Source organism: Cotesia glomerata, linkage group LG9, assembly GCF_020080835.1.
Source record: "Cotesia glomerata isolate CgM1 linkage group LG9, MPM_Cglom_v2.3, whole genome shotgun sequence".
Classification (NCBI taxonomy): domain Eukaryota; kingdom Metazoa; phylum Arthropoda; class Insecta; order Hymenoptera; family Braconidae; genus Cotesia; species Cotesia glomerata.
In genome coordinates, this window is record NC_058166.1 from 1,206,802 (window position 1) to 1,228,974 (window position 22,173).

The 22,173-nt window shown below is 27.5% G+C and overlaps 1 long non-coding RNA gene across 1 annotated transcript; it reads right to left on the reverse strand.

Annotated features, from left to right (window-relative positions):
• Window positions 1-2,690: 2,690 nt before the first annotated feature.
• LOC123271747 lies at window positions 2,691-21,725 on the reverse strand. The gene is made up of 3 exons (XR_006510949.1): window positions 21,714-21,725; window positions 12,594-12,598; window positions 2,691-2,829 (listed from the first exon to the last, which is right to left on the reverse strand). It is a non-coding gene; the product is annotated as an uncharacterized LOC123271747 (long non-coding RNA).
• Window positions 21,726-22,173: the final 448 nt, after the last annotated feature.

The following is a 22,173-nucleotide window of genomic DNA, read 5'->3' on the forward strand; positions in this document are numbered from 1 at the left end:
ATTATTTGATTATCTCTTATTAATAAAAAAATACTTATTTTTTAAAAGAATTATTTTTAATATTAACCTTTACACCATCATAATTAAGTTACTATAGCAATTTACGGCAGAAAAAAAATTAGTTCTAAAAATGGCCGCTAGGCGGCGCCGTGGCGCTTTTTCTTCTCGCTTTCAGAAACTTCAAACCAAGTTTTTATAATCAATTTCAATTTTTATTAAATTGTAGGTTTTTCTTCTCACACTTGATTTGATAATTTTTTCTAAATGTTAGACAATTATTTTCGTTCGAAATTAAACTAAGCTTTGCTCGATTTACTTTAAATTTAATTGAAGTTTTATTTCGATATGAAAAAAATAGATAATAAAATTTAATTTATTTTTTATTTTTCAATTTTAGTTTTTTTGTTGTTTTGGTCGAATGATTCTTTAAAAGCCGAAATATATTCACTTCATATTCTAGCCAATTTAGAGAAAATTTTCTAGCTTAAATTTTTCTGACAATAACTTTTTTTTTATGGAATGTCTGGTAAATAATTTTATTCATAAATGTTTCGGGTATTTTCTAATAAATTTAAGTGCTTAAATGAATATTAATATAACTATAAAATTTAAATCCTTGACCCTTAAAGAGAGCTTAGTCCCTTGTTCGAGTGCCAATTGAGACAAATTAATAAAATTTTCACTGTTTAAAGCTCTTTAATACATTTTCTTACTAAAATATTCTGTTAAAGAAATGAAAATTCCGTTTTCTTCGTTAATTTGACCTAAAATCCCCGTTATTTAAATGATCTTCAGATTTTGTAGGCTCGGCAATTTGGTCTGAATGAATTTTTACGGTATTTTAGTATAAAATTCTAGAAGCTCGAAAACTTTTTTTGATCAAGTAAATTAATATGAATTTTTATTTAAGTACTTCTTAATACAGAAACCATAAATATTATGATATAATAATATTGAATTATATTTTCATGCCTTGGAATTTATAGAAAATTAACACAAAAATAAAAACAATAAAACTTAACACTATCAAATTTAAGGTTAGCCTTATCTCTCATTAAATTTTTCTAAAATAACTAATTATAATTTCAAAAAAAAAAAAATCTGGAAAACGGTAGACCCTGAAGGCCATCCCTGCAACTTCCCGCTAATTCCATACTTAGGCGCTTAAAATTGCACCAATGACGTTTTTGAGCTCTTCGAGCTCAAAAATACAATTTATGGGTTATTTTGAGCTCTCCGAGCTCAAAGAGATTGCTTTCCTATGCTTTAAAGCTCTTCGAGCTCAAAAGTCTGATAGAGATTTGATAAGACACTATTTTTTGAATTTTTAAACCGCAATAACTTTTGAATGATTAAACCGATTTTTACGCAGTTAGAAGCATTCGACGCAGTTTTTTAAGCCTCACAAAGAATTTTAAATTTTGAATTGATCGCGATAGGAATTTCGGAGTTATTCCGAAAAAACACTTTTTTCGGTTTTCTTTCGTTCACGATATCTCTCGAACGAATCAACCGATTTTGACCGGACTGGTGGCGATCCAAAATTTTTCTTAATTTTTAAATTTACAACAAAATTTTTTTTAATTTCCGAAAATCATATACAATCATATCGGTTACTTGGATTTTAAATTTTTCTATTTTATATCTTTTGTAAAGAAAAAAGAAATTTTTTTTTTCTTAATAGTCTTATGAACGTGGACTTGGCGCGATTTTTTTACAGTGAACTGTTTTTGTTCGGATTTCAGTATTTTTTGTAATTATAATAAAAATTTGCAATTGGTACCAACTTAAATCTCAAGTTGGCTGCATTTTTTATAGCAAACTATCCCCTTGAAGCTACAGTTTATGTAAAAATAATTGCAGCGCACCCTGGCGGGTGTAGATGCAAGCTGTGAAATTTATTTTTTAACTGCAGTTTCTCATCTATTGGACTATTACCATGCATTCTCGAATTACTTAGTCTGTGGCATGTCACTTTTTACATCGAAAAAAAGTCAGGATCGAAATTTTTGAGCTTGCTATAGTTTGTGCTGATAAAATTTAATAATTTCAAGTCGATTAATTGTTATAATTGAATATAATTCATTGATATCAGTAAAATAAAGTATGAATTACTGATATAATATAAAATTTAGGAACAAGAAGTACCTTAGAATTAAATAAAATTTTGCAACCTCGAAATACAGTTCTGCTTACAGTAAACACACTCGGTAGTCTGGCGCTCCGTTTACAACGGATTTGAACGGAACTTGGCGCCAGATTCTACCGAATCTGTGGATCTCAACTTGTGAGTACTCACCAAAAAGGAAACTCAACCCAAGGCACCAAATCCACACTCCTTACAATAGCGGTGGTCCCGCGTGTGTACCTCACACCAAGCGGGCCACCGCGTGTCTGCTCAATTTTTGTCACCGTAAACCGTTTGAGGCCTCGTGTTCGACAACAAGGGCCTCTCTAGCCATTTTCTCTAATTCAATAAAATCTTTTGCTCGCGATCGATATTGTAGGGCCTTACCCGTGCGAGTAAAGGCTATGATTTATCACTCATAGTAAAAATCAGGTACTATATGACAATGATTTACGGCAATGCATACAAATAATAATAATAATTCATTATAAATGTCTGAAATAAAGATAAAATTAATTCTTCAATTAATAACAATCATATTATAAATTTCAAATATAAATAATACTAATAGTAATAAATTTAATGAATAAATTAAGAAATAAATATAAAATAATAAATTCAGAGACACACCGAGTGTGGATCTGTTGCCAAATTTAGGCGCAGGGAGGGACGCACACAGGGAATAAAAACCCTGTGACAAGCTTTTGTATGCTTTTGAGCTCTTCGAGCTCAAAAGGTTGATAGAAGTTTAATAAAACAATATTTTTTGAATTTTCAAACTGCAATAATTTCTAAATGAATGAATCGATTTTCACGCGGTTGGCAGTATTCCACGCACTTTTTTAGAATCTATGATATAATTTTAAACATAAACTAATCAAACCGAAAATCTTCGAGAAATTTAAAAAATTCACTTTTTCCGAATTTTTTCGATAACGATAACTCACGAACCAATCAACCAATTTTCACGTTCTTGGTGGCAATCGACGTGATTTTTTGATTTCTAATAATTATTCCATTTCGTCAAAAATGATCCAAAAAGAAATCTCGAAGTTATGTGAAAAAAACACTTTTTTCGAAATTTTTCGTTTTCGATAACTCTCGAACGAATCAATCGATTTTGATGGGACCGGTGGCAATCGACGTGGTTTTTCAAGCTAAAGAGTTGATTAGTTTTTGGAATTGATCGGTAAAGCCGTTTAAAAGTTATTCCAAGAAAACAATTTTTTGAAAATTTTATTTTTGAGATTTCTCAAAATCTAGCAAACGGAATCGATTCAAATTTCTAAAGTATTTAATGGCATTGATACTCTTTAGATCGCCACCTATTTCGATCCGATCGGCCAAGCTGTTCAAAAGTTATGAGGTTTACATACATACACACACACACATACATACATACAGTCGCACGGACACCATCGCGGGAATAGTCAGGGAAGCTTCCTAGGACCTCAAAACGCCGAGATTCGATGAAAACTCGATTTTCGTAAAACGGGATAAAAACAATAACTTCCCGATTTTTGAAAATCTTTGATTTTCTTAGCGGGAAGTTAAAAATTAAATTATTTGATTATCTCTTATTAATAATAGAAAACTTATTTTTTAATAGAACTATCTTTAACATAAAGCTATAAATCATTACAATTAAGTTACTCTAGCAATTTACGGCTGGAAAAATTTAGTTCTAAAAATCACCACTAGGCGGCGCCGTGGCGCTTTTTCTTCTCGCTTGCAGAAATTTCTAACCAAGTTTTTATAATCAATTTTAATTTTTATTATATTGCAGGTTTTTCTTCTCACGCTTGATTTAAGAATTTATTCTGATTGTTAAAAAATATTTTCAACTGGAAAATAAACTGCAATGTTATTAATTTACTTGAATTTTAATTTTTTTTTGGTAAACTGCAATATGAAGAGTCAAATTTAATTATCTTTTTACATTTAATTTATCAATTTCTTCTAATTGTAAAAAAATAATTTAAGAAAATAAATTGATTAATTTTTAATTTATTAAAATTTGTTTTGGAATTCCTTGCTTTCGATGTTAAAATAATGATAACAATTCAATTTATGATTCCGTATTTTTTGTTGGATATGATAATTTTTTATATGTGTAAATTTATTGGAACAATTTTAATGGTAGCTGTAGTCATTGTAATAAATATCCATTAAAAATTTTTTGATTGTTCTTTTAGTGTTTCCTGAAGGCCGAAAAAAATTCTGTAACAGTTTGGCGATTGCGATAAAATTTCACATTGATTGCAGTTGCAATGAAATTCGTTATGTAAATTGTTTTTATTATCATTGAAATAATTATTGTTAGTAGTTTATTAGTGCAAATTATTAAAAAATATATATAATAGACCGTTTAATTGATTTAAATTTATTTAAGAACGATATAACCTTGCATAATAGAGCTGAGTCCATTCAAACGCCAAACTGAGAAAAATTTATCACATTTTTACTGTTTCAAGCTCTCTAAAATATTTTCTTAATAGAATATTTTATATTAGAAAAAAAAAAAAAAAAACAATTTTATTAGTAGAGTGATTTTTTTTATTTTGTAGACGCGACAATTTAGTGCATATAAATTAGGATATTATTTCGTACAATTTTAGATCATTATTAATTATTAAATTAATTTGAATATTGATTTTTATACCTTTTTTTTACAAGAACCAAAAATACTATTGAATAAAACTGAAATATATTTTCCTGCCTTGAAATTTATAGACAATTTATCCAAAAATAAAAATAATAAAATTTGTCTCTTATTAAATTTATCTAAAATAATTAATTATTATTTAAAAAATTAAAAAAAATAAAATGATTTGATTATTTATTATTAAATAAAAAATAATAATTTTTTTATAAGAATTTTCTTTAATATTAAGTTCTATACCATTACAATTAAGTTACTCTAGCAATTTACGGTATAAAAAAATTTAGTTTTTAAAATTACCGCTAGGCGGCGCCGTGGCGCTTTTTCTTCTCGCTTGCAGAAATTCCTAACCAAGTTTTTATAATCAATTTTAATTTTTAATAAATTGTCAATTTTTTTTCTTAATATAAGCTTAATAAATTCATAATTTATTATTATAATTAGAAAATAATTCTTTTTAGGAATTAAATAGCGTTTCGATCAATTTAATTTGATTCTGATTGAAATTCATTTTATTTGACGTTGAAGAAAAAAGAAGAATTAAATATATGTCATCTTTGATACTTGATTCATTGAAATTCTATTTAATTCCTTTATAGATTTCATTAATCTTTAACAAATTAAAAAATTTTCGTTATTTCTCAGGGATGTTTCTGTAAATAAATACCTAGAATCGTTATTGGTCAATAAATTGTTACATTATTTCTGTAAAAATTCTAAAAGCTTAAAAACATTTTTAGATCAATTAAATTAATTTGAATTTTTATATAATAACTAAGAATAATTAAAAAAATTAAAAAAAATTTAATTATTTGATTATCTCTTATTAATGAATAAATAATTATTTTTTTAATAGAATTTTCTTTAATATAAAGCTCTAGACCATCATAATGAAGTAACTGTTGCAATTTACGTCTAAAAAAAATTAGTTCTAAAAATGACCGCTAGGCGGCACCGTGGCGCTTTTTCTTCTCGCTTGCAGAAACTTTAAACCAAGTTTTTATAATCAATTCTGATTTTTATTAAATTGCAGGTTTTTCTTCTCATACTTGATTTAATAATTTATTCTAATTGTTAAAAAATAATTTTAGTTGAAAATAAATTGCATTATTTTTAATTTACTTGAATTTTAATTGGAATTTAATTCGTTTGATGTTAGAAAAATGATAACAATTAAATTTACGATTTTTGATTTTTTTTTGGATAAGATAATTTTTAATACTGTAAATTTAGCGGAAGAATTTTAAAAATAGCAGTTGATATTGTAAAAATATTAAAGCATCGCCAATTGTTTGTTCGATTAAAAATTACTGATTTTGGTCACGATATTTCTAAAAAACATTAAGAAGAATTTCTAAATTTTCTCAATTTTTATTGAACTTTTTTTTTTTAAATAACTTCATTGAAGGCCGAAAAGAATTCTTCAACATTCTAGACAATTGAGACAAAATTTTTAACTATTGAGGCAAATTTTTTTTCCATATAAAAATGTTTTATCATTTAAATAATCTCATTCAAAAGTCAAAAATTTGTCAATTATTCTAAATTATATTTAGTAGTGTTAAATTGATTTGAATTTATTTACTGATGATCGGTTGTAGTATAAAATGGGTATCAAATATTCTCGAGAAAAATTTTCTGAAGGTAAAAAAATTTTTCTCTCAGCTGAAGTAGATGGCACTGCTTCCCTAAAGTATCTAGAAACCTTGATCAAGTATAAAAATTTATTGTATCAAGTTTTTATGATAATTTGAATTAAGAAAAAATTACTTCCACCAAAAATAGAATTTAAAGAAAAATTTTTACTTTTCTTAAAGTGGCCAACACAACTTCGGTCTTCCTTCAGGCACCCGACAAATTTTCTTGAGTCAAAAATTTTGTTCTCGTCAAGCAATTTTTTTTTTCTGTGCACGGTCTGCTCTTCTCTGATTTCTGACCTCCTTGGGAACAGATTCCAATATTCGAACGATAAAGTTAGCTGCTACAGCATTAAACTCTTTGTGTTTTTTAACCACATAGTTTAACTCCTTGATTGCTTCTGCCATTTTTTTTTCCATTACCTTTATTGGAGTCACTTATTTTTGAAAATATTTAATAGAACCGGCGAGATAAGACTTGTAAACAAGTACAATATTTATATTATTACCAATAAAAAAGTTTACAAATAAGCACACATTTGGAGCAATACAGTATTTTTTAATTTATTTATGTATTATGGAATATAATACTGAAATATAATTGCATGCCTTGAAATGTATAGATAATTAATTCGAAAATTAAAATAATAAAATTAAATATTACTAAATTTAAGGTAAGCCTTGTCTCTCATTGAATTTTTCTAAAATAACTGATAATAATTTAAAAATAAAAAAAAATTGAATTATTTGATTATTCCTCATTAATAAAAAAATACTTAATTTTTAATAGATATATCTTTAATATTAAACATTACACCATCATAATAAAGTTACTCTAGCAATTTACATAATAAAAAAATTTAGTTGTAAAAATCGCCGCTAGGCGGCGCCGTGGCGCTTTTTCTTCTCGCTGGCAGAATTTTCAAACCAAGTTTTTATAATCGATTTTAATTTTTATTAAATAACAGATTTTTCTTCTCTCACTTAAAAATTTTATAATTTTTTCTAATTGTTAGAAAATAATTTTATTTGAAAAATAAATTGCAATATCCTTAATTTACTTGAATTTTTATTTAAATGTATTTCTTTTGACATTAAAAATTACTTCTAATTTTAAGAATAAAATTGATGTTTTCTTACATTTCTTATAAAAAGACAGTTTTCCATTCCGATAATAAATTTCGTTGAAAGAATTAATATCATGACTATATAGATGTTCTGCTGTGAAATAATATCCTTAATCGTTGTTAGTTAAATAAAAAATTACTCATTTTAATTTCTTTTTTACTATAAAAAAATTAAATAGAAGAATCTACAAATTCTTCAGTATTTTGAATGTTCTTTCAGCAACTTTATTTAAAAGTTTAGCAATTATTTTGGATTTTAAAATAAATTTAGTTTTGTTTAATTGATTGTAATTTATATATGAACAATTAAACCAGAAGAAATCTTGGTCTCTGTTTGAGCGCCAAAATGATATAATTTAATAAAAATTTACACTGTTTTAAGCTCTTCAAAACATTTTTTCAATAAAGCATTATAGTACAAAAATAAAACGATTTGATTTATCGAATAGATTTTTGTTCCTTAAATTACGATTTAAATTGTATTTATTATTTGTCCAGACGCAACAGTTCGGTGTAAAATAAATTATTAAAATATTTTTGTGAAAATTCTAAAAGCTCAAAAATCTTCTCCTCTTAACATTTTTAAATCCAAGGTAAGCCTCGTATTAAATTTTTCTGAAAAAATTTATTTTTTAAAAAATTAAAAAAAATAAAATCATTTGATTATATTATACTTATTTTTTAATGGAATTATCCTTAATATTAAGCTCTATATTATTACAATAAAGTTACTGTTGCAATTTACGGCAAAAAAATTTTAGTTCTAAAAATGACCGCTAGGTGGCGGCGTGGCGCTTCTCCTTCTCGCTTGCAGAAATTTTAAACCAAGTTTTTATAATCAATTTTAATTTGTAGTGAATTGCAGATTTTTCTTTTTACACTTAAAATTTAATAGTTTATTCTAATTGTTAAAAAATAATTTAAGTTGAAAAATAAATTACATTATTCTCAATTTACATGAATTTTAATTAAAATTTGAATCTTTTCAAATTGAAAATAACGAGAATTAAATTTATGTTTTCTTACTTATCTTTCAATAATAAATTTTAACATGTTTTATCGGAGAGTCCCCTTTTCTTAAATTTATTGTAGAAGTAAATTTTAAAAGAATTTGAGATAAAATTTATAAAAAAAGATTCAAAATAAATTACTTAAACTAAATTGGAATAAATTAAGTTATTATTTTTTGTTGCAATGTTTTTCTTTTATAATTTTAATTGAAAACTTTGTGTCTAAATTTCCACTGTTTTAAGCTATTTAATACAATTTTATAATACAAAATTCTATTAGTGAAATATTGGTTTTAAAATTTTAAAATAAATTTACTTTTTAATTTTCTAATTTGGTGATTTTCATTTTTCGTTTAGACTCGTTAAAAAAGTGATAAATTTATGATTAATTTCTTAATTTTATGTTAATAAACTAAAACCATTTGTTGTACTTATTCTAAAAGTTTAAAAACTTTTTTAAAACTACTGAAAATTTATTGCTATTTTTACTTTTATACTTCTCGTTACAGAAACCATAAATATTGCAAAATGCATAATTATAACAAACAACTAACACAGAAGTCGAAATAAATACATTTAACCCGACTAAATTTGAGGCTTGTCTTGTTTTTGAATTTTTCTAAAATAATTATTAATTTAAAAAATTTTTAAAAATAAAATTACTTTATTATTTCTCATCAATAAAAAAATACTTATTTTTTAATGGAATTATCCTTAATATTAAGCTCTATATTATTACAATAAAGTAACTGTTGCAATTTACGGCAAAAAAAATTTAGTTCTAAAAATGACCGCTAGGCGGCGCCGAGGCGCTTTTCTTCTCGCTTGCAGAAACTTAAAACCAAGTTATTATCTTCCCTTAAAATTTTATATTACCTAGCTACATTTAAAGCATCTAATTCCAAGTTATTTTATAAAAATAAATTGATCAATTTTAATTTACAATTGAACTTTAAAGTTTGAAAAACTTTAATCATTTCATTTGATCCACATTTTTTTAGATTTAATTCTTCATTTCTCGAATAAAAATTTTTTTGCTTTTACCTTGGCCTATTATAAAAAATATTTCCATTATTATTCGGATTTCTTCGTTGAGGTTGTTGAGGCTGTTTTATTTTCAATTTTTTAATCTAAAATCTTTGTCAGGTCTTACTAAAAGTTTTATAGACATACGAATTAGTTCGAAAATTTTTAAGAAAGCGGAAATCTTTCTGACCTAAAATACTCCCAGTTTTGTGTATTACGATAGAAACGTCTTTTCTTTAGTTATATAAACGGTATTTTAATTTTGGATTTTTATATTGAGCTATAAATCACAAATTATTTGATGAACGCTTTTTTTTAGTTACTTGGAACTTTTATATTTCTTGTTTATTAATTTGATATTTTTCAATTTTTTCTGTTGAGGATTCTGTTGTCTCGTTTATAATTTATTTTAAATAATAAATTTAACAAAATCGAGTTAAGTATGATGAATTACTTGGGATTTTTTCCGTAAAATAATTTTAAATATAATTAAAAAATATATATAATAAATATTATTATAAATATAAATTATTATAAATACCTTTAACTCGACTTAATTTGAGTCTAGTCTTGTCTCTTTGAATTTTTCTATAATAATCAATTAATAATTCAAAAAATTTTAATAAATCAATTTATTTGATTATTTTTCATCAATAAAAAAATATTTATTTTTTAATGGAATTATCTCTAATATCAAGTTCTACACCATCAAAATTGTTACTGTTGCAATTTACGCCAAAAAAAATTTAGTTATAAAAATGACCGCTAGGTGGCGCCGAGGCGTTTTTATTCTCGCTTGCAGAAACTTAAAACCAAGTTATTTCCCCTTGAAATTTTCTTAGCTACATTTTAACCATCTAATGAATTCCAAGTTATTTTATAAAAATAAATTAATCAATTTTAATTTACAATTTGAACTTTAAAGTTTAAAAAATTTTGATCCTTTTATGTGATACATATTCTTTCAGAGTCAATTCTTCATTCTCAGAATAAAAATTCTTTTGTTTTTTCCTCGGCTCTTATAAGAAATATTTCCATTATTATTATTAGGATTTTTTCGTTTCGAATGTTGAGCTGTTTTATGCTCAATTTTTGTACTTACATTCTTTTTCGGGGCCTACTAAAATTTCCATGAGCATACACAATAGCTTGTCACTTTTTATGGCTGTGGCAAACGTTTCGACATAAAATATTCCCAGTTTTGTGTAGTACGATGGCAACGTCATTTCTTTACTTATAAAAACGGTCTTTTAATTTTGGATTTTCATGTTTAGCTGCAAATTACAAATTATTTCATGACCATTTGCTTTTAGTTACTTGCAATTTTTGTAATTCTTGCTTCTTAATTTTATATTTTTCAATTCTATTTTCTTGAAGGATTCTGTTATCTCATTTATCTTTTATTTAAAATAATAATAAATTGAACAAGATCTTATTAAGTATCATGAATTACTGGGATTATTCCCTCAAAATAATTTTCAATTATTATGACCAATAATAATTTGTTCTTTTGAATTATTCAAAATTTAAATTATCATCATCTCACTTGTGTGGACATTAAATTTGTTAAGTCTTTTATACGTGTCTAAAAAAAAAAAAAAAAAATTATGACACAATTAATAATTTTTTTTATACGGAGAAAAAAAAATTTACTTTTTTTTTCAAACTAAAAAAATTATTTGCAAAACAGATAATTTTTGGCATAAAAAATCATAATTAAAGTTACTCTAGCGAAAAATATTTTTTTTTCAATTAGTTCCAAAAATCACCGCTAGGCAGCGCATTGGCGCTTTTTATTCTCGCTAGCAGAAACTTTAAACCAAGTTATTAGATTCCCTTAAAATTTTCTATAAGCTTGTTATAATTTGTGCATCTAATAAATTTTAAGTTATTTTATAAAAATAAATTATTCAATTTTAATTTACGATTCTAATTTAGAAGTCTAAAAATTTTTAATTTTTAATTAAATAAAATTTTTAATTAATTATCTTTTTAATTTTTCTGTGACGAAATAATTCTCCATAAAAAATTAAATTTTAATTTTATCCAGTAAGAACTCTGAAACTTTTTCACTATCAGAAAATTTTTGTCGATTGTAATTGTTTAATCTCATTGCAATTGTAATGGCCAACAATTTTCAGAGTTAGTCGTATCATTTCTGCATTTTATTGATCAGACGATGGTATTTCAGTTATTTCTGTACTACCTTGGTTTGACTTTTCAGAGAAAAATTTTGATGTTTGATACTTTTTTTGGTGCATCTTTTCTACTTTCTGTATATTTTCATCAATCTTTACAGTGATACTCTGTAAGCATAAAATTTTAACAATAGTGAAGATTTTTTGAACGGAACAGCTCTTAGCTGATTCATTATTATGCATATAACAATTATTAATCATTCGTCAATAACTCTTAGAAAGCAAAAAATGATTTTTAATTTTTTTCCAAAATTATCTATGTCACTAGTACATTTCGACATAGTGATTCAAATACAATATTAATTTCTTGAAATATATAATACGTTTTCCCATGTCAACTTTTTATACTTATATCGGGCGTTATAAAATTTTAATTATGACATTGATTGAAAATATGTAATAAAAAAAATCACAATTAAATTAATGTAAAAAAAAAAGAAATTAATTTTTATTAAGTTTATTTCATGAAAAATCAAACATTAGTTGGATGAATCTTGGTGATGATTTCATCGGACGCAATATCTTTTCTGGAACTCCGTGAAAATGATATATTTCTTTTTAAAAATATTTATTAAGTAAAATCACAATGGTCAAAAACTTACTTTGAGATTATTCCAGAAGACGGTTTTGTTTATTAAGGGCCACGATATTGTTTTAGTTTAAGGATATTCGGCTTTGCATTTTTTACAAAAATATATAAAAAAATTTTGATACACAAAAATTTATATGTACTTTAGACATTAGTAATTAAAAAAAAAAAAAAAAAATAAGTTTTGAAAATAACCGCTAGGCGGCGCTGAGGCACTTTTGCTACTCGCTTGCAGAAACTTCAAACCAAGTTTTTAAAATCAATTTCAATTTTAATTTAATTGCAGGTTTTTTTTTCTCCCATTTGATTTAATATTTTATTCTAATTGTTGAAAATAATTTAAGTTAAAAATAAATTGCTTTATTTTTAATTTACTTGAATTTTTTTTAGAATTTAATTTTTTTTTTTGATGTTAGAAAAATATCAACAATTAAATTTATTAGTTTTGAGTTTTTTTTTGGGTAAAATAATTTCTCATACTTTGTAAATTTATTGGAATAATTTTAATGATGGTAAAAAGTACATTTAGATATTAAAGTGAATATTTATAATCTTCGGAATAAAAATTAGTAATTTGGTGTATTTATTAGAGGCCGAAAAAAATTCTTTACTATTCTGGACAATTGTGACAAAATTTTATATTAATTGTATATTTTGATTTTATTTCGAAATATTTTTTGACTTAATTGGTTTGAATTAATTTAAGAACGATAGAACTTAGCATAATAAAGCTTAGTTCATGTTGGAGAAACAAATTGTAGAATATTTATGACATTTTTGATGTAATGAGCTCTTTCATATATTCTTGTAGAAGGATCTTCTAATGGAAAAAAAAAATAATTTTAATAGCTGGGTGAATTTGTGACGTTGCGGAAGGTTTTAAAGCCTCGTCGTGATGAACACGTCTTCCCCGTGCTCTAGCTCGCCGTGTCCAGGGTCAGGATGGGGATCACGCAACACAGATAAACTTACAACTAACTAATCTTAACCAAATAATAACACAGATTCCAAATATAAGGTTAATTTATTCATCAAAACTCATAAAAATAATAATCAAATCAAATTCGTTATTGCAAACCAAGATACAATTATACAATATTCAATTCACTAAAGAAACAATAAACAATACGTATTATCTTAACTTTTATCTCAAAATATAATATACAAATGCTACTGACAAGCCGTAACCTACTTGCAGCCTACTGAGGACTTCGCGTCGCGTCCGCGGATCTATCTAACTCTCCTCAGTTCCCTCTATCAACCAAGAGAGGCTCGGTTGTCCAAATATAGAGATACCGGGATTTGTCAAGTACCTCGACGCCCAGCCGTATCTCCCCCTAGGTGTTCCGACGAGGAGTACCTCCAAGTCCAGGAGTCCACAACCACCTAGCTATTTCCCAATATTCGTTCGAGAACGACAGGTTGTGTACCACAACCTAACCTCTTGCCGTGCAATAGAGGCTATTCGATGACCCGAGTACCTCAGGTCAACCTGGCTCAAAAAGATCCACTGTGAGGACAGATTTAATATAGAAGGGGGATATATCCTTCTATTCTGTACAACACAGCACTCAAGACCTCTTCTGTAAGTGTACCACTCGCTTCAGAAGCTCAAGCTGATCTGCCAAAAACTGCTCAGAAAATTGCTTATAATACTTCTAGAGCAAGAGTCTGCGGGCGAACCATTTGAGCGACACCGCGCTGCCTCACGGCGAGCGCGCGAACTACGCGTCTCTCCGCTACTGTGATTCCCCGGCTGCTTCCCCTACTACTCCCGGCTTGTCTCCGGAGCCTTTCGCCGTCTCTCTTTCTCTTCTCTTTCGTTCCCGAGTAGGCTGCGCGCGGCTGTCTTTTCTCTCTCGTAATATTTCTGATTCTTTTCTGAGTTTATTTTTAATAACTAAGAATAATTTTATATAAATTTATATAAAATATCGAGGCGCGTCACAAATTTAGTTTTTATAGACTTTGCAATTTGGTGTTGATAATTCATAACAATATTTTTCTGCAATTTTAAATCATTATAAATCTTCATGAATTTATTAAATTAATTGAAATATCGATTTTTATACCTCTTGAATATTATTAGATAATAACATTAAGATATATTTTCATACTTTGAAATTTATCCAACCAACTTATCCAAAAGTAGTAAGAATAAAATTTAATACAAGTAAATTTAAGGTACGCTTTGTTAAATTTTTCTAAAATAATTAATTATTTAAGAAATTAAAATTATTTGATTATTTCTTTTTAACGAAAAAATATTAGAATTATCTTTAATGTTAAGTTCAAACCATCATAATTAAGTTACTCTAGCAGTTTACGGCAGAAAAAATTTAGTTCTAAAAATGACCGCTAGGCGGCGCCGTGGCGCTTTTTCTTCTCGCTTGCAGAAACTTCAAACCAAGTTTCTATAATCAATTTTAATTTTTAATTAATTGCAGATTTTTGTTCCCACACTTTTAATAATTTATTCTAATTGTTAGAAATTGCTATTATGTCGATTTACTTCGAATTGAATTAAAATTTAATAACTTTAAAGTCGCAATAAAATTAATAAATTACGATTTTGCGGTTTTTTGCAGTTGCACAAGTTTTTCTGTAACCATGTCATGAAATAAATTTTTCTAATGGCTTCAGTTGTTACTGTGAAACATTATTAATAATCAATGGCAGTTGAATCAAAAAATTTTGTCTATAGATTGATCAAACTTTTCAAATTTTTAAGTACCGAGAAATATCTTGCTTAAAACATTTACAAATAAATTAATTCAAAAAGATTAAATTTTTTGAAGAATTTTCTATTGAGGATTGCTTTGTTGTAAGCCAAAAAAAAATTCACTTGGTACTTTGTATTTTAAGGTTATTCGAGTTTCATATTTCTTAAAAAATCTGCTTCAAAATTTTCACTTTTTTAAAATCACTGAAAAATTTTTTTTGCTACAAATTTTTTAAACCATCAATATTTTATACAATAGTTAACAATATTTTTGACATTTGTTAGAATTTGAAAATTTGCTAAAAAAAGTCTTTAGTATTCGTATTATTATTTTTCGTTGGTATCTAAACATGAAAAAATAGTCAATTTATTAACAATTCTGTCTTAATAAACTATAAAAATAGTAATTGTCTTCATTTAATCCTGAAAACTTTTTTAAGTTAGCTAAAATTAATTTTTATTTTTATTTTCATACTTTTTGTTACATTAACCACAAATATTACCAAATACTTGACTTAAAAATTGATAGACAATTAAAAAAAAATTAAAAATAAATAAATTTAAACCGTCTTAATTGAGGTTAGCGTTGTGCCTCTCATTAAATTTTTCTCATTTGAAAAAATAAAAAAAAATCAAATTATATTTAATAATTTATTATTAATAAGAAAATACTTATTTTTTATTAGAAATATTTTTAAAATTAAGCTCTACACCATCAAAATTACGTTACTCTAGCAATTTACGGCAGAAAAAAATTTAGTTGTAAAAATCACCGCTAGGCGGCGCCGTGGCGCTTTTTCTTCTCGCTTGTAGAAACTTCAAACCAAGTTTTTATACTCAATATTAATTTTTAATAAATTGCAAATTTTTCTTGCAATACTTAAAGATTTTTTAATTTATTTTAATTTTCAGAAAATAATTTTTATTGGTAAAAATAAATTGCCTTACTAAATTACTTGTATTTTATTAAACTTACTTTTTTCGTTATTGAAAAAAAGAAATTAAATTTATGATATCTTACTTTTTTTTCAATTAGATAATTTTTCATATTTTCACAATTAGGTCATTGAAAGAATTACCACACTGGGATGTACATTAGCAATGTATGATTTTATTTTTTTGTTAATCATCGTAAAAAAAATTTTCATTCAAATTAAAATGTTGCTTTATTTTAAATTGTTTTATCGTCAATTTAAAATATATTTAATGATATTTTAAAATCATTTTTGATAAGAGACATATAATTAGAGATTCTGGCCCAGTACAAGCGCCAAAATGAGACAAATTAATAAAATTTAAACTGTTTTGAGCTTTGTAAAAAATTTTTTTAATAAAATATAATATCAGAGAAATAACAATTAATATGGTAGGTCATATTATCTTTTAAATTTCCAAGATTTACATTATCTTCAGATTCTGTAGGCACAAGAATTCGTTTTGAATAAATTACTCCAATATTTTTGTGAAATTCTAAATCCTTAAAAACCTTCTTAGATCGATGAAATTGATTTTAAATTTTATTTCTATACTTCTTGTTACAGGAAGTACAAATATTATGATAAAATAATACTGAAATATATTTATATGCCTTGTAATTTATAGATTGATACCTTATAATTGACACAAAAATAAAAAATAATAAAATTTAACATTATCAAATTTAAGGTTAGCTTTGTCTTTTATTAAATTTTTTAAAAATAACTGATAATAATTCAAAAAATAAAAAAAAATCAAATTATATTTAATAATCTCTTATTAATAAAAAAAAAATTGGGAAAACGGTTGACCCTGATGGCCATCCCTGCAACTTCCCGCTACTTTCGTAATTAAGCGCTCAAAATTGCACTTATTACGTTTTTGAGCTCTTCGAGCTCAAAAATATTATTTTCGTGTAGTTTTGAGCTCTCAGAGCTCAAAAGTCTGATAAAAGTTTAATAAAACGGTATTTTTTGAATTTTCGAACCGCAATAATTTTTGAATGAATGAACCGATTTTCACGCGGTTGGCGGCATTTGACGCAATTTTAAAAATTCTATGATATATTTTTAAACACAAATTGATCAGACCAGAAATTTCGGTGTCATTCGAAAAAAATACTTTTTTAACTTCCCGCTAAGAAAATCGAAGATTTTCAAAAATCGGGAAGTTATTGTTTTCACCCCGTTTTGCAAAAATCGAGTTTTCATCAGATCTCGACGTTTGAAGGTCACAGGAAGCTTACTTGACTATCCCCGCGAGGTTGTCACGGTGTCTGTATGTATATGTGTATGTGTGTGTGTATGTGTGTGTGTGTGTGTGTGTGTGTGTGTGTGTGTGTGTGAAAGTATGTGAACCGCTTATAACTTTTGAACGGCTTGACCGATTTCATCGCGGTTGGTGCCATTCGAAAGCGCTTAACCAAACTTAGATTTTGAAAACTATTTTGACCAATTCAGATCAATAGATTTTGAGAAATCTTAAAAAAACTGAAAAAAAAATTTTTTTCAAATGTGGTTTTTTTGGAATAACTTTTAAACGGCTTAAAGGTTCAATTCCAAAAACTGATCAGCTCTTAACCTCAAAAAACCACGTCGATCGCCACCAGTCCGGTCAAAATCGGTTTATTCGTTCGAGAGATATCGTGAACGAAAGAAAACCGAAAAAAGTGTTTTTTTCGGAATAACTCCAAAATTCCTAGCGCGATCAATTCAAAATTTAAGATTCTTTGTGAGGCTTAAAAAACTGCGTCGAATGCTTCTAACCGCGTAAAAATCGGTTTATTCATTCAAAAGTTATTGCGGTTTAAAAATTCAAAAAATAGTGTCTTATCAAATCTCTATCAGACTTTTGAGCTCGAAGAGCTTTAAAGCATAGGAAAGCAATCTCTTTGAGCTCGGAGAGCTCAAAATAACCCATAAATTGTATTTTTGAGCTCGAAGAGCTCAAAAACATCATTGGTGCAATTTTAAGCGCCTAAGTATGGAATTAGCGGGAAGTTGCAGGAATGGCTTTCAGGGTCAACAGTTTTCCTAATTTTTTTTATTTCTTTCGTCAACGATAACTCACGAATGAATCAACCGATTTTGACCGGCTTAGTGAAGATCGACGTGGTTTTTTAATGTTAAGAGCTGATTAGTTTTTGGAATTGATCGGTCAAGCCGTTTAAAAGTTATTCAAAAAAAACCAAATTTGAAAAAATTTTTTTTCGCAGTTTTTTTAAGATTTCTCAAAATCTATGCGTCCGAATCGGTCCAACTTGTATTCAAAATCTAAGTTTAGTCGAACCCTTTCGAATTGCACCAACTGCGATCAAATAGGTCGAGCCGTTCAAAAGTTATGAGAGGTTTACATACACACACACACACACACACACACACACACACACACACACACACACACACACACATACAGACATACAGACACCACCGCAGGAATAGTCAGGGAAGCTTCCTAGAACCTCAAAACGTCGAGATCTGATGAAAACTCGATTTTCGAAAAACGGGGTGAAAACAATAACTTCCCGATTTTTGAAAATTTTCAATTTTCTTAGCGGGAAGTTAAAAATACTTATTTTTTAATATTAATATCTTTAATATTAAACTCTATACTATCAAAATTAAGTTACTCTAGCAATTTACGGTAGAAAAAAATTTAGTTCTAAAAATGACTGCTAGGCGGCACCGTGGCGCTTTTTTTTCTCGCTTGTAGAAACTTCAAACTAAGTTCTTATAATCAATTCTAATTTTTATTAAATTGCAGATTTTTCTTCCACACTTAAAAATTTAATATTTCATTTTAATTGTTAGAAAAAAATTTTCTTTAGAAAATAAATTGGGTTTAGGTTGATTTACTTCAATTTAAATTGAAATTTATTTTCTTTGACATTTAAAATAAGGAGAAATAAATTTATACGTCTTTTAAGAAGATAATTTTTTTATAATTAGGCAATCGATCAATTAAAAGTATTTTTATGATCACTTACATATATTACTGTTAAATAACATCAGTAACCATTTTATTAATTTTATATTCTTTGATGAATCGATTTATCTCCCTTAAATTTATAGAAATTGAATAATTCTTGACAATTTCAGTTAAAACTTTCCTTCAAAAATTACAAATAAATTACTTTGCCAAAATTACGCTTATTTAAGAATCTTTTGTTTCGGATGCATATTCTTATAAGCCGAAAAAAAATAACTTGGTTTTATAAGTTACTTTAATGTACTTATTTTATACTCTGCATTAAAAGTTTTGCTCACTTCAACTTTATTAATCAATTTTTTTATCAGAACAATAACAACTAAATTTCCTAAGAACATTTCGTATTTAAATCCTTAAAATTCGATCGAATTTCTTGCTTCGTAACGGTGCGTGAAATAATGGTAAATTTATTAACAATTCTATGTTAATTAAAACTAAAAAAATTTGTTTAAGCATTTTTTCAAGCATCGAAACTTTTCTAGATCAACTAAAAATTAATTTTTCATATAACCTGCATTGAAAATGCGAGTTTCAATGCCTGTTGAGCCAACCGAAACTAGTCAATTTCAGACCAATGCGACTGTTGCCGGGCAGGAATCAATCAATTCCTTTCCGGAGGACAGAAAATCTTGATTTACTGCCCGCAATATGAAGTTGCAGCTTTATTTTCAATACTATCAGAGTTTTTTTTTGTTTTACTATACAACAAAAACAATAAAGTATAACATAAAGTATCCCCTTTATATACGTGACTGAATAAAGTAGTCAGTACTTGTCTTGGATAGCTTAACTGGTAGAGCCCTTGGCGCATAACCGAGAGATCTGGGTTCGATTCCCAGTCTGGGCTGTCTGATTATTTTTTCAATTACGAAAAAGTTCCCACTGAGTAGGTCCCCCCTTTCCCCTATCCGTTCTTTCCCAACTCCCTCAAAAAAAAAAAATTTGCTTTAATATGGCGAGTAATTCAGTGATTATTCCGAATAACACAGTAATTCCATTCCATCTATACAACAAAAAAAAAAAAAAAAAAAAAAAAGAGTTTATTTCTAATGTATTTTTAATATTAAGTAGCAAGTAACAAGTAGCAAGTAGCAAATTTACTCCTAATTTACACCTAAGTTACATTTCATACCTTTATAATCGTCATTATAACCGTTAACTGTATCAATTGACATATTGACATATTATAATTCATAACATAATAAATATGGATACAACTCAAAATACACCGCAGTATCTTATTGATAAAGCAGCAGCTGCAACTTTGAATTTATTGCCGGAAAAATCAAGATTTAAGTATTTAAATGTGTTCGGTGAACAAGGCCCAGTAGCGATTAACTCGCTCCTGGGGGACTCCCAAATTCAAGAGACGCACCTGTCCACCGCTAGTTCCCGCAAAAATCGAACCGTCAATAGAAAATCAGCCTCTCGATCACGCCATGAATCGACCGCTTTATTGGCTGATCGCTCCCGCTAGACATGCGCAATAGCCTTCTTCCCCAACTCAACGAGGAAGAAGACGGACTATTGTTATTTTCTTTTCGCTCCTACGCTTTTGCTGCATCAAGTCGCCATTAATTTCTTTTTACTTTCGCTTTTCGTTAATAAACCGCATTTCGCTTATTTAATAATTTAATTTGCTTAAATTAATTGTTAATAATCCGCTTTAGTTTGTTATAGGTAATTTGTGTTAACAGTGCATTTATTTCACCGCTTTTTCAGTGCCGACAAAGTGTTCAACCACGTGTCAACCGGCTTCGCTTTTGCTAACCACGCTGTAATTTATAAATCCGCTTTTATCTTAACAATCCGCTATTAAACATATTAAATATTGAGTGTATTTAATGTAAATAAATTCCTAGTGTTATTTTTGATAATAATTTACGCGTTTTAATTGAGATATCCAGACCTAAACCTGATCCCCGCTTTGCCGCTCTTTCAGTAATTATTCAAAATGTCTACGACAAATTTGTTGCTTGGAAGGAATCCGAAAGAGCTACATCGTGATCAGAAGAAGTTTAACTAAGTTATTTCGTAGATCAAGCTGCAAAAGATGCACCGTCAACTTTGTGGGCAAACTATTCGATGCTTAAATCAACGATTAGTAGCAAACACAATATTGACATCAGTCAATACCTCCGATTACAAGATTTTTTGAAAAAACAGAGTACTGGATTCCAGCCTAAAAAGTCAAAAGTTTTTTCGCCTGAAGAAATCAACAAATTTATCCGTGAAGCTTCTGATGAAAAGTTTCTTTTTGAAAAGGTTAGTATCTAGATATTATTGACAATTGTCATTTTTCTATGCTTCTACTTTTATAAAATTTATACGTATATCCTCATGTAACGTCCACGTTTTCCAAAATATAAATAAATAACTAATTTGTCCCCGGCTCGAAATTTGCTCGCCGGAGTCCAGAGTCATAAACGGGGATCACATTATCAATAACAAAATATAAACAAAACACTTCATTTTAAATAAATCAAAAAAAGGAAACCTCTTTATTGGCCTGATCATATTAATAAACGATATAAACAATATAAGCAAATTAAACAATATAAACAATACATTTGAACACTCTTTTCAACAAATATCAAAAGCTTAAGTGATAATATGTACAAACTTTATGTCAAAATTAACAATATTCGAACATAACCCGCACACACCGTTTGTTTTTCCGTTTTTGGTGCCACCTGGTGGCTAAACTCTGTCTACTACCTTTACAAAGTAGTAATCCTACCGATGGTTACACCCTCAATCGCGGCCCTACTTACCCCTAATCCCGTTTGGGTGCTTGGAAAGCAACCCTCTCCGGCCCTACTTACCCCTAATCCCGTTCGGGTGCTTGGAAAGCAACCCTTTCCAGCTACGCGGTGGCCAAATTTTCCCCACATGGTCAAGTCAGCACTTTCATCCGGTCGGTTCATGATACTTACCTGGGCCTTGGTCAGACTCCAGGTAGAGTATCATCCTCTCGAATTACTTGGTGAAGAGTATTCAACCGAGTAATTCTCCCGAGAAAGAACTGCTTGTCAAAATTATTTTCAAAACGGAACTTAACATATTTTTGAGCCATCACTACAAACGAAACATCTTCGCCATCTATCGAGG